Raw genomic sequence first — 11,289 nt, forward strand, 5'->3', positions numbered from 1 at the left:
CTCCACTGAGTAATATCCAATCTGTCTAGGTGGGGCTGATGAAAGGAGATGCAGATAGGTCTTATGTGATACAATAGTGAATAATTGTTATCAGGACTGATTGTGAGGGTTGGAAATGTAAAGGTGGACATTTTGTTGCAAAAGGAGGGGAGTGATTAACTTTGCAGTCTAGGAGCCGAGGTCCCTGGGACCATCAGTGGAGAAGAGCGAAGAGTGGGACTCTACCCAGAGAAGCGGTGATGCTAGAGATGGAGGCAGAGAAGATGACATGGAGAGATGGAGCAGCTGGGGACTTTAGACCCAGAGAGGGAGAGGGGCTGTGTGCTGACGACAGGAGGACAGGCAGGTTGGTTGATGATGCATGAAGATTGTATCCATGGCAAGAAAATGATATACAATAGGATGAATGTAAAGCTAATGTTCTCCCATGTAAACTATCACATAATTCACTATAAAGAATGAAAAAAAAAAGAATAAGTGTTTCAAATGGTAGAGTTACATATAACATCTTATTTAACTTTAAATTCTCAGAGCTAGCCACAATTCTGGCACAGTGTATGGGCTCAATAAATATTTGTTGGGCTTAAAAGTTTACTGATCATCAGATTAAAGAAAATTAAGGAAACATGGCAAGTAAATATCACAATTGATCCTGGATTAGATCCCAGACCAGTAAAAGAACATTAGAGGAGACAATTGTGAAATTTGAATAAGATCTGTTGATTAGATAATGATATTGAATTAATGTTAATTTCCTGATTTTGTTAACTGAACTGTGGTTATTAATATTAATTCATATTAGGAATATGGTAACAGTTAGGGAATCTGGATGAAGGGTGTTCAGGGATTCTTTGGACTAAAGAAATGACAAAAAAAATCTCTATTTTAATGACATCTTTCAGGGGTTTCTAAAAAAAAAATAAAAATAGAATAGGGTAATATAAATTAGTATTTTTCTAAGACCTGGGTCTTTATGGGAGAAGAGGAAGTGATCCTGCCTCTTGCATAATTCATAAGAGTGTTTAGGTAATATTGGCAGGATCTCCTCTGGGATTAACAACATCAGATCACAGGAAAGTAGGAAAGGAATTGGGGAGAGGGCTATTTGTCCATCTGAACTTTAAAACTCTGTCAACTAAAGTGATGTGGAGTGAATTCTCTATGTAATTCTATAGAAAGTAGTCCAAAAGATGACTTCAAACTGAGTAGGATTAATTTTCAATGCTAACCTTCAATTAATTTGTAACTTTTTTGGCACTTAGTTTGCTGGAATGGCTGTAATTATGTTGTTTTCTGAACGGTGAATTCATTCAGGGCATACTCTCCAGTCTGTTTATACAGCTGGAAAATAGCAATGGTAATAGATGAAGGGAAAGAAGTTAATAAGGAACTTACTTTAAAAATTCACTTATTTATGTATGTGTGTTTTTAAGTGTCTCATGAGCTATTATTGGGTACCTGAAACTAAATTTTTCATGGTCGCCATTTTAAATGAGCTAGTAATAAAATTGCTACATGTTTTAATATTTTAAATGCTGTCTTGAATTTGAATGCATACTTGACATTGCAAAGGAGGCAGCTTAATGTCTTTTTCATCCTCAATTCACCATTTGCTAAAGAAAGTCATGTTGGTTTTCCATTAAGGAAACCAAGCCTGTCATCTACAAATTTCTCCTTAACCAGACTTGCTCTTAGGGCTTTCTGAAATTCTTTCTAGGATCAATTCAAACTTAGGCAGGATATATTGCTACCCTATTGGTTTCAGCTGATGAGCCATAAAAATTGCCTTTCAGATGAGTAGAGAACTATGCATAGAATCTTACACTTTCCTTACTATTTAGACAAAAGAACACTTTTTACCTGTAGAGATTTCCTTTTTATTATATGTGCTCACTGTGTAGCTTGAAGCCTTTCCTTTATTAAACTAATGATTGTAAGAGCCACCGCTTGGAATGTGGTTGACTCTTGCACTGATTAAAGTATGGCCTCTGGACCAGTATCCTCAGCAAGAAGCTAATTAGATAGATAAATTGTCAGTTCTAGCCCAGACATTCTGAATCAAGAACTCATTGGCTAGAACTGAGAATTTTTCTCTCTAAATAGATTCTTCGTGATGCTGTTGCTACTGGTCCAGGTGCCAAACTTTCAGAATCACTGCTGTAAGGTAGAACTCAGAAAACTAAGACTCATGGTCCAAATCTGGTTGCTCATTGATTTGGGTAAATAAAATTTTTTGGAAAAGCCCATACTTAATTATTTATGTATTGTGTACGACTGTTTCATACACATAGTTGGGTAGCCAGAGATCTTATGTCCTGCAAAATTAAAGAGACTTTTTATCTGGCCTTTTGTGGAAAAAAGTTGACCAACTCCTGCCCTAAAGTATTTCTACAGACTCTCTTATCAAGCATCACCTTGTGCATGCAGTCAGCTCTGGACAGTAGAACAGTCCTGTGGTAAAACTTTTATTTCCTGAAATTGACTGGAATTTTTAATGTTCAACATCTCCCTATATTTCCTGTACCTATAGTCTATCCACCCAAATGATTTGTGTTGCACAAGTACTTTATTGCTTAACTGGGACTTTGCTCATGGGAATTTGTCTTCTTATGTTCACATAGTCAATCAATCTTCCATTCATGCATCGCTTCCACCAGGAGACACTCTGTTGCCCTCATGAACATCTGATTGACCTTTCATTGTGGGCTCATGATTTTCTTGCACTGCAGTATCATTCAGTTTCCCCCATTGTGTAATAATTGCCTGTTTCTATAAGCTCTTTCATAGCAGATGCATTAGTTATATCTGAATGCCCTGTTCCTAGCATAATACTAAGATGATGGTGATATTCAAAGTTGTTTGCTAAATGCATAAATAATTCAGAGAAATACACTCAGATGAGTGAAGCCTCCCTCACACCTTCCATGCATTTAGAGTAATAATTTGGTGATAGTTATGCTGATGTGATATTCTCAAAATAGAATTAACAATCTAGAATTTTTCTTCTCTTCTCCCTTTGGGCAAATGATTCACTTTGTATATCAATATTTAGTAATGTCACAACTTTGCTGATGCTGGATTTCTCCACTTGTCAAAAGTATCTCACCCAACCTGCTCTTGGAAACTCCCAAGGTGAGTTAAGGATCCAATGAGAAAGAGGAACCACCAATAAATGTGTGGTATTATTATATGAATATTTTTTAGTGTAATGGTGCCATTTAACCTCTCTTGTTCTAGGCTTCATCTTGACCTTAAGAGTTCACTCCAGTTTTAAGCTGGATATACAAAAACAAAGCCTCTTGAACATCTTTTTTTTTTTTTAAGAGAGGAGAATGATTCATGTTTGTATTATGCACTTCTCAGAGTTGATAACAAGCGTGTCTGGAGGGTGTATCTCAAGAACCTAGATTTTAAACATCTGTTTTTAAACAGTAGCATCCTCGTTAGAAGCTCTCATTGTTTTAGCACTGGAATATTTGTTACAATAGAAGGTCAATAACTGCAAAGTGTTAAAAAAAAAAAATTCATCTCCATTTTGCTCAGATCCTCTGGGGAAAGGCAATCCTTTAAAATGTTTTAAAGCCTGGACCATTTTGCATCACCCAGGTGGAAGGGTGACTTTTAGGGCCAATGAGCATGGAATTGTATCGTTTCATTCCAATTATGGAAACACCTGCACTAAATAGTACTTTGAAAATTGCAGTGCTTGCTCCTGCGCTTGGGCACATATTCCTGAATGAGCAGTACCTACTTTAGCAAAACTGGGTTATTCTTGCCCCTTCCTAACCTTGGTGTCACCTATATCTTAGCATCATTTGAAAATCCTAATTCCCTATAGTCACTGGTTCCCTCACCATCCATCCATTCATTTATTCATGCAATCCACATTTCTTAAATTTCAGGCCCTGCACTAAGTCCTGGGGATAAAGCTCAGATCACTCTCATGAGTGAGGTGTGCAGTGTAAAAGGGAAACCAATGTGTCTATAAATAAGGAATACACGACAGAACTGAAATCAACACAAAGTGAAACAGATCACAATGGAGGATCCTGTTTATTTTACCTGAAATCTGTATGGAAAGCTTGTTTCCTCTGGGAGATGATGTTCGAACTTTGATTTGAAGCTTACGTTTATTAGTTGGATAACAGAAAGAAAAGAAAGAGGACTTGAAGGTGCAGGGCAAGTGAGCAGTCAAAAGGCAGATGGAATCAGGTGGCTCTTCAGGAAATGATGAGTTGCTCAGAGTAGATAGACGATTTGGAAGTAGAGTGGGAATAGTAAACAGGTAAGAAGACTAAGTTGAAATAGAGTTGTAGAGGCCCTTGGCTGTTGTTCTTTATACTGTGGAAAGTATTGAGGACTTTTAAGACCAAGAGCTATTTCCCTATAAGAAATTAGATATTTTGTGGGGGACTATTGTTCTTGTTGTTAATTACCATCAAGTGGGTTCCAATTCATGGTGACTCTATATAGGGCTTCTGGAGGCTCCTCGTGTGGTGCTACAGGGTCAGCGCTTAACTTCAAACCACTATGACAGTGGTTCAAACCCAGTAGCTGCTCCTTAAAACCCCTATACAGGGTCTCTATGAGTTCAAACCAACTCAACAGCACTTAACAACATAGAGTTTCCAAGGGGTGGTTGGTAGGTATGAACTGCAGTCCAGTGCTTATTCTACAACACCACACTAGCACTCCATCCAAATACACTGGAATCCTTCTGAGTAGTGTCCAGCCCTGATAACACCAGAGATTGGTATCCCAATCTCATTTTTAAATAATTCTCTTCAGATAACGTTTAGATTACATGAAAGGTGACATTTCCCCCTGAGGTTACGCTGTATCGTCCATCTTGACTGGCCTAAGCCTACTATCCTTAAGATGAGTTCTGCCTTCCCACTTTTTAATCACTAAATACCTTGATGCTATTGTCCTTGTTGCTAACAAACCTATTCACTTACATACCTTTTGCTGCAAAACAAACAGAGGGCTATTTTTTAATGGGCTATTTTTTAATTAAAAAAAGATTTTTTTAAGTGTTTGCCATTGGATTTTCGTTTGGCTGGTTGTGTGTACACAGTGTATACAAGTTGAGTTGTACAGAAAGCCCAAGAAAGAGCAAGAAGAGACAAAGATTGGTAGGAGGTCAGGGCAGGGAGTGAGAAAGAGGAGGGGAAAGGTGACTGATAAAAAATAGAACCACATCCAGACAACAATAGGATGGGGACAGTGGGTGGTAGGTCAGGGGGACAGACACAGACAGATTGCAGTAGAAAAGGAGTGGAGTGGGGCAGAGGGAGGGGACCCATGACCCCCTCCCACCTCCCCAGCCTCCCCCCCCAGCCCCAAGGTATATACAAGAAATAAGATTAAAAATAATTAACAAGATGCGTTTTTTTCCCCCTTCCCACTTCCACCCAACACCGAATGCCCTGGGGAGGGAATGGCCTATAGCAAAGATCTTGGCCTATAAGGGGGCCTTGCGGGGAGGGGGTCCCCCAGTTCTCTGAAGCCACCCCTCCCCCCTCAACCATACATAGACTTTTCCTATACATTATGTACAAGGTGGAGGGGCGGGGCTATGGCCATGGAGCAGGGAGCAGGGCAAGGAGGGGAGGGAAACTGTTACTAAACAGACATTTATACATATATATAAATAAATGGCAGAGATTATTAGTATTTACCAAATTCAGCCATTTTCTCTTTTCTGATATCCCCAGCACTTAATTTGACATATATAATTAGTTTGCCCCAGTAAATATAAAGAGAAGTGATGTGTCATTTCTGGTCAAGATACTATAGGCTGAATGTGAGTTTTCTATTCCTTGACCAATGAAGGGAATGCTGGTAGACCATGTTGAAATGATAGTGTCAAAAGATGGTGAAACTTTCATCAGCTTGATCCCTGAAAGATCAGGTGGAGCAGAGTCACTTGTTGGCATGGAGATTTTAGGATAAATTTCTTTCCATAGTTAGTGGGCAACCCAGGATCTGTGAAACCTGAAACTTGCAGAATTTGAGAGTTGGGTGGTTTTACAAAAGCAGAATACAAAGACGTTTTCAAATTCAACAAAAACATATGATCACTCATTTTGAGGGTTTCCAAGGGCCTTGGTGTAGGGATGTGGGCAATTGAAGGATTCTAGAGCTTGACTCTCATTAGATTCATAGTAAATCTGCCTCTCCCCACAGCACAGATACCTCGAAACACTTTCCTAGGAATATTTTCATTGCAGGCTGTGTGCTGCATCATGGAAGAAAAAAAAATATTTCCTGTATAAATTAATGTATAAGTGAATCCCTGAAATGTTGGAGGTTTTGAAGGGGAACTGGTTAAGATGTCTATTCGTCTGAAACAACCACTTGTTGCTGTTGTTAAGTGCTGTTGAGCTGGTTCCAACTCATAGCTGACCTGTATAGGGTTTCCAAGGAGTGGATGGTGAGTTTGAACCATCAACTTTGTGGTTCAAGCTAACCATTGCAGCCCAGTGCTTTATCCCACAGTGCCACAGCAGGACTCTGAAACCATCACTTAAGGTGGCATGAACGCCAGTGGTTACGTTCTGTGACAACTTTGTCTATTTTTGTGAGGAGTGCAGGCACTTTTTTTTTTTTTTTTGCCTTGCTTCATGAAATATAGAAAATTATCTATACACATTTTAAAAATGTATAGTTTAAAAAATGACTCACAATGCAAAAGTGGACATTGAGATGATAAATAGCAGAAGAATGGTCCAGTTAATCTATGTCAGAGGGTCTCCAAAATCACCAGGTATGAGGAGCTGGAAGTCACTGACTTTGGGATACAGCAGTAGTAGGCTATATGGTCTGTCCTCTGGGCAAAGTACTCAGTTCCACTGATCCTCATTTTTTGTATCTCTGGAAAAGGCATGATGACAGCTTTTCTGTAAACACACCTATGAATGTGGTGGAACATTTGTTGTTGTTGTTAGGTGCCCTTGAGTCAGTTCTAACTAAACAGCGACCCTAAACGACAGAATGAAACACTGCCCAGTCCTGCAACATCCTCATAATTGCTGCTAGGTTTGAACCCATTGCTGTCTCATTGAGTGTCTTCCTCTTTTCAGCTGACCCTCCACTTTACCAAGCATAATGCCCTTCTCCAGGAACTGGTCCCTCCTGATAATATGTCTCAAGTATGAGAAACGAAGTCTGGCCATCCTTGCCTCCAAGGAGCATTCGCCTGTACCTCTTCCAACACAGACCTATTTGTTCTTCTGGTAGTCCATGGTACTTTCAATATTCTTCTCCAACACCATAATGAAGAGTACACAGAGGACAAAATGATAAAAGTGTATTAGATATTACCAAGCATCTTGAGGCAATGAGTTGCTCGACCTGGGGGCTCAGAACTGTAGTCTCAGGGGACTCCATGGCCAGTTGGCATAACATAGTCCACAAAGACAATGTTTTGGTGAATAGTGACTTTGATCTTAAAAGTTCATGTAATCCATCTTAGTGCAACAAGATCTGTCCTTGTACAGAAGAAAGAAAATGATGAAAATTGAAGATGTTTCGAATGAATTCCAATGGACTAAGGCAACACGTGAACATCAGCCTCCATGACTGTGAGACCAGAACTAGATGGGACCTGGCTACCACTACCAAATGCTCTGAAAGGGATCACATTAGAAGGTCCCGGATAGAGGAGGAGCAAATGTGGAGCAAAACTTAAAATCATAAAAAAAAAAAAAAAAAGACTGACATACTGGTCTGAAAGAGACTGGAGGGACTTGAGACTGGCCCTCTACCACCCTTCAGGTCTGGAATGGCCATGGCCCAATTTTCAGCCAATGAGTAGCTAGGTATATAGTGGGAACAATGACATTACTAAGGCGTTCTCACCATGGAATGATCAATCACTCAAGATCAAAAGGGCAACATTTACTTAAGGACAAAGTTCAGAGGGGTTGGGAAGGAGAGTGGAATGGATATAGGAACCACAGGGAGGAAGTGGGATAACTGTTGTTGCATGAAGGAGATTGCAGTCACTAAGATGAACCAAAGTGTAGGATTTGTTGAATATAAAAATTATCTCTGAAAACCTTCACTCAATTCACAATAAAAAGTTTCCCAAAAAAGTAAAGAAAGAGACATTTCCTAAAAATAAGGAATTCTTCCTAGGGCCACGAGACTATTATCACACTTAAGAATTTAAAAGTAATTCAATAGCGTTATCTATTATACAGTTTAGAGTCCTGGTGTGGTGCTGTGGGTTAATGGAACACAGGCACTTTTGCAGTTGGAGGGGATAGTCTGCCAAACATTCAACTCCTACCTCCACCAGCTTTGAGAAAGCAGATTTTCTGTCTGAAATGCTCTATGATTGATTGATTCATATATTCATTCGACAAATATTTCTTGTCCTGGGCACTATTCTGGTCACTGGAGACACTGAAGAACAATATATATTTGGTGCCTACACTACTAGATAGGAGCCTTGGTGGTGTAGTTGGTTATACATTGGGCTGCTCACCACAAGTTCACCAGTTTGAATCCAGCAGCTGCTGAGTGGGAAAATGATGGTAGACTCTGATAGCCTCAGATATCCTCTACAGGGTCATTATTTGTCAGATCCAATTTGATGGAATTGCACCACACTGCTAGAAGTTAGAAGTACAGCCAAGTCCTTGATTCATTACTATCAGAATATATAGAACCTTAGTTAATTCTCTCTGACCTGTGGGGTGTTATCATCCTTCTGTTCCAAATGGGTTAAGTGACCTTTGCCCCTTTCCTACCTCATATTTGAGGCGCACAGAGAAAATGAATTAGGTCATTTACGAAAAATTGTTTTAGCCTCTGGAAGAAAAGTGTTATTTGAATCCAAATCATTAGCACCAATAAATCTAATAATAGATATATAAATTCATAATGTATTTGAATAACTCTAAAATAAATACGTGTGGTGATTAAGTGAAGCCATAATTGGAACTCTGTAGGTGGGCGTGGGATGAGGGGGAGAGAGAATCACTTTTCTTCTAGTTCTTATTAACCATCCAAATTTGGGAAGTATTACTTGGAATGGAATTCTGAGAGCATCTCTGATTACAAAGGGCAGGTTAATGTGATTAGTTTACACAAGATATTTTTGCAATGCATACGTGCATGTCCTTTGAGTATATTGTTTTATTAAAATTTTTCTATTATTAAAATTTTCATTGTTATTATTAAAATTTTTGTTTAAACTGTCAAAAGTCTCATAGCAGTCAAGTAGCTTTATAGGGAATCCTGTTAAATGAGGAGCTTGGGTGCACTCAGGTATTCAATGAAATATGAATGATGGTAATGGATTAGCATTCACTTTTTCTCACATTTCACGTAGTTTGTAGGCTACAGTGCTTAATTCTTATTGTGGGATACATAAAGGCACCATACTTACAGAGCTTCTGGCTTTTATTACTAGCCATTGGTTTCCCCCCTAATAAGAGCTATCTTATGGCATCCACATATTTTAAGTGAAAGAAAACATCAATACATGCAAAACTGTCATTGGCTTTGGAGGTATTATATAAGTAATTAAATTTTATCATGAGGAGACAACCAGCTAATGGTTTTAGTGGAACACATAAAATCTCATAAAACACAAAAGTAAAATTTTGTCATATAATAGGAATCAGTTAGAGAAACCAACAGAGTTTCCTTTTCCCCTGAATACATTCTAAACAGTCCTTAGAAAATGAATTACCAGACTGCAAATCAGAATGAAATATTTTACAGCCATAAAACTGAAGCTACTTTCAGACCACTTAGTTGGAAGAAGGAAAAAAAAAAAGTGAAGGGGAGGGGCAACTTGTCAGCCCATTTGTTGCAGTGTCACTGCCAATGGCATCGGATGCTTAGCTCTGCCTCCTTTTTAACAGTTTGACCTTGTTTAGAGAAACCTGAATGCGATCGACAGGCCTCCCCGACAAGCCCTTACCCATAATAGAAAGCACAGCCCCTCCAAGGGTACATTCAGCTGGAGCTTTGCCAATAGAAGTAATTACGCGATGAAACTATTTAACTTTGACTAAAATACTCTCACCAGGTTCTTGCAAACGGTGTGTCTTATATCTTGTTGAAGCAATTTTATATCATGCCTTTAAAGTACAGTAATGGCCCCTTGCATTGACAGAATCCTCGTAAAAGGAGAAGACCAAGACCTGGCTCATGAAGTGGTATTGATTTTCTGAGTTCCTGCTCCAGTTGCCAAAGATACAACACTGTTGTTAGGGAGAGGAGATGCTTTGGCCTTCAATATCACAGGAGGGTTCCTCGGTAAGCACAGGCATCAGGAGGCCCAGGTGATAAATAATGTATCTGGGTGATAACTGCATGTATTACTTTGTTACTTTTTTAAAGTGACTCAGCGCTTATTCATCCCAAATGCTTCTTGATGTCACCAGTGGCTGAGGCAAAGTGTTCGAAGTATAAATAGTACCTGACACCAAGTCACTACCTCTCAAAGGCTAATTTACATGAGTGATTTATTGTAGACAGATATTTCTAAATTTTAATTACAAAGGACAATGAACAGATTCAACTTCTAGCTAGAGTGATGGTTTAACAGGTTGCTTAAAGAGAGTTTAAATGTGTCTGCTAACTCTAATAATAAGTTCGTTTTTAGTTCCTTCTAGTAAGTCTGTATGAAAAAGACATATAACTTTGAACAAAGCTCTGTGTGTGTCATTACAGATAGCAAGCAAAGGAAAGTGAGCGTCTTGATTAGATGCTTGCAAAATCTGCATTTCCATCAACCTATAAACATTCAACTAAATCTTCATTTTTTTCCCCAATTTTACATTGATAAACTGCACAATGTCTAATACTGAAAAAAAGTAAGAAGATGCATCTTTGATGACTTCCAAGGAAAATTGACAGTTACATTTCTGATCTGTTGAGAAAGTAAATAAGTAAATATCTGCATTCATTATAAATATATGGACTCCTGGTGTAGCCCTGTTGGATAAACACTGAACCGCAGGTCAGTTTGAACTATAAGGTAGGTGGTTCAAACTCACCAGCTGCTCCTTGGAAACCCTATACAGGGTCATTATGCATAGGAACTGACCCCATGGCACTAATACATATATAGATAGATATGGGAGCGTGGTGGCTTCATATGGTTAATATTGGGCTGTGAACCACAAGGTCGCCAGCTCTACAGGACAAAGATGAGAATTTCTGTTCTTGCAAAGATTTTAGACCTCAGAAACCCTATACTGTTAGGTGGTTAGAACTGACTTCATGACACTTACAACAACAGATATATATATATATGGTGACACT

The sequence above is a fragment of the Chrysochloris asiatica genome, unplaced genomic scaffold, assembly GCF_000296735.1.
Source record: "Chrysochloris asiatica unplaced genomic scaffold, ChrAsi1.0 scaffold00114, whole genome shotgun sequence".
Taxonomy (NCBI): Eukaryota; Metazoa; Chordata; class Mammalia; order Afrosoricida; family Chrysochloridae; genus Chrysochloris; species Chrysochloris asiatica.